The sequence below is a fragment of the Orycteropus afer genome, unplaced genomic scaffold, assembly GCF_000298275.1.
Source record: "Orycteropus afer afer isolate SDZICR_OR568_19922 unplaced genomic scaffold, OryAfe1.0 scaffold00650, whole genome shotgun sequence".
In the NCBI taxonomy this organism is placed as follows: Eukaryota; Metazoa; Chordata; class Mammalia; order Tubulidentata; family Orycteropodidae; genus Orycteropus; species Orycteropus afer.
The window spans coordinates 172,340-175,883 of record NW_006922237.1 but is presented as its reverse complement, the minus strand read 5'-3'; positions in this window follow the sequence as shown (position 1 = coordinate 175,883).

The following is a 3,544-nucleotide window of genomic DNA, read 5'->3' as shown; positions in this document are numbered from 1 at the left end:
GATTAATATTAGACCAATCATAAGGAAATCTGAGATGAAGGAGAAAGAGACCAAAGACAAGCATTTACTGCCCAAATATGGTTCACTATCAAAAATAACCAATTGTAGATGAGATATTGTGCTACAGTCTGGAAAATGAAAGCTTTTTACAATACATATGTAGTGATCAATTAGGATCAATTACGTGTCAAAAACTTAGGACACAGGCCACTATAATCATCAGGATGTTGCACTTGTGATAGTCTGTGATGACCATGGTCATTGACAATGGCAACGTATCAGTCAAATGCCATGGACACTAAAATGAGCATCTCCATACCCATCAACAAGTGAGCAGTAAAGTGCTGGGTCATATTGTCATTGTGGGAAATGTTTTTCCTCTCTGCAGTTCAGTCCCTGATTAGACCAGAGAGGAGATGTTGCAGAGATCTCTGAGGAAGAAGTTGCAGAGAAATTAGTCTTTGGTTGTTTATTTAGATGACTGGAACTGATTGTGAGTAAGATGATGAAGTTCCTCGTTAAGAATGAAATGTAGCAGAGCAGGAAAGTGACGAAGAACCTTTTTTTTTTTTTTTCTGTTTGCTTATTTCTCTACAACTCCAAGAAGACACATTCAGTGATATTGCTCTGATTTTCCATGGTCTTGACGTGAGCCCAGAATATACAACAGAAACTGAATCCATGTGAAACAATACATAACATAGTACATTTTACAACTTTTAGACATATTTAAAATTGAAAAAGATGTAAGTTCTAGAGAATGTAAAGGTTTAATCTTTAAAATCTCTTTACAAACTCCATCTTTAAAACCATGTTTACTCACTGCCATCAAGCCAATTCTGACTTAAGATGACTGGCGGTTCAAACCCACCAGCCACTCCTTGGAAGGAAGGTTGGGCAATCCTACTTCCGTAGTGATACTGCCTCGGAAACCCAAGGAGGGGTCGCTATGAGTCGGGTTTGACTCGATGGCACATAACAACAACAACATAGGACAGAGTAGAACTACCTCAAATGGTTTCCAAGATTATAAAATTTTAGGGAAGCAGACTGCCACACTTTCTCCTGCAAAGCAGCTGTTGGTTTAAAACTGCCAACCTTTCATTTATCAGAGAGTGCTTTAACCACTGCACCACTGAGGCCTCTTTTTTTTTTAATCTAAATGTAATGATATCATGAATATAATGGTATAATTATAATGATATAATTATTCATCATTATGGTATTATTATTATGAGAGTGTATTTTACACCTGAAATTTTATAGATATCTGCATGCATTTAACACTCATAAAATCATGCGGGAAAATGAAGACATGAATTCAATTAATTACAACAGCTAGTTAATGCTAAGGAGCAATCTATGATAATAATCTATAGCTGATGATAGAGTCCATGCTTCTAACTTCCAACTATTTTCTAACTCTGAAAGAACTGGGGTTTTTCTTGATCTCTTTTTCTAACTACCAATTTAATTTTGAGCAAGTTCTTCCACTATTCTATGCTACATATATCTGACTAATATGCCTGGTCTTTCTTATGATTTTTTAATCTTATTCCACATTCTTCTCTTAGTCTAACAAGGATCTCCAGCACCAATCCCTTTCTGAGTGATTAACAGTGGTAGCTGGTCACCATCTAGTTCTTCTGGTCTCATGGTAATATAGGCTAAGGTTCACATGGTTCACTAGTCCCTTGGACTAATTGTATAGTTAGGTTTTTGTGTAGTATTTTATGTCAGTTGGTATATATATATATATATATTTTTTATTTTAATTTTTTTATTGTGATTTGGGTGCAAATTCACAAAACAGATTTGTTTTACTCTCAACAGTTCAGAAACATTTGGCTTCTCAATCCCAATTACAATCCCCAACCATTAACATCTCTCCTCCCATCTCCTCCCTGTAATTATCCCTTCCCTGTGCCCTTCCTGTCTATGCATTCCTGTCTTTCCAGTTTTCCATCTATGTGAATGCTGCCCTTCTGATGTCTGACAGTTGACTGATCTAAGAGGTGCATCTCCCTGGGTAGGTATTCTACTTGTAGGTCTTTCTGTTGTTGAGCTGAGAGCTAATCTATGGAAGTGAATCCATTTCCTGTCCTGAAGTGCAACCCAGGGCCATAGTCTTGTGTGTTTTACCATTCTCTATCTGACCAGCAATTCTGGTCATTTTTGTGTGTTTGAAATTTGTTCCACATTTTTCCTCCCACTCTATCCAGGATCTTCAATTTTGAGTGGTTAGCATTGATATCTGAACATCATCTAGTTTTCTGGACTCAAGGTCATGAAGACTGAAGTCCTCGTGCTCCATTATATCTTGGACTAATTGTTTCCAAATGATCTTGATTTTCATAATTCTTTGCTCCAGATGAGAGGAGGCCAATAGTTGCATCTTAGATGGCTGCTCAATATATCAACTGATGTCCCCTGAAAACAGTTCCAACAACTGATTCTATCAGGAGTCTTTTTGAAAATGGATAGTAGTTATCTTTTGTTAACACTTGATTTATCATTTATCAATGAAGGATGGGTCAAGAAAAATCTCTCCAAGTGTATTAATATTATCTTTATCTCTTCTTATATGTTATCCATGGAAGAAATAGTAGAAAGGATATTGCTGAATATTTGAGTTGTAGAATTTGGGTTTATGTATGGAATCAAAGTAATATGTTTTCCTTCATGTCTGCCCTCTCAAGCTTCTTCTTCTTCTTCTTCTTTTTTTTTAACTGCTCTTAACAAGTAAAGAAACAAACAAACAAATAAACCAAACCCACCAAGCCCATTACCATTGAGTCCATTCCAACTCACAGTGAACCCATGTGTTCCAAAGTAGAACTTCTCCATAGGGCTTTTTTGACTGTAATCTTTACAGAAACTAATCATTAGACATTGTCTTCCATGACTTTACTGGAAATATTTGAACAGGTAAGCTTTTAGTTTAGCAAAGGATCCTAAACAGCTTATGCCATCCAGTGACATCCTTGCAAAGTACATTTCACAAATATTGGGAGGTTTAAAAAATATAAAAGTATATCTGAAATTGGCCAATTTCACAATTTCATAGTACTGTTCATGGATAATTCAGCTCAGTAATGCTTTGAAACAAGCTATTCTAAACTTCATGACTTACACAAGAATCATTTAATTGTTATTCATAAGTCTGGGGGTCAGGGGTCACTCATCTTCTCTTGGCTGAGTTTAAGTCTGGGCTTCAGGTTGGGTTCAGGAATTTCCCATATAACTATCTTTTCCCTTGAATAAAAGAGAAGTTTTATCTTATTATTTTTGCTGAGATTTTATTCAAAATTGGGCACCATATGAGAACTAGAAACACAGAAATGAAACATCCTTACTTGAGGTACTATAAAAATTGTGAAATTCTGTTCTTGTTGTTGTTGTTGTTAAGTGCCATCGAGTCGTTTCCGACTCATAGCGACCCCATGCACAGCAGAAAAAAACACTGCCCAATCCCGCGCCAGCCCCACAATCCCTGCTATACTTGAGCCCATCATCGCAGCCACCGTGTCAATCCATCTCGTTG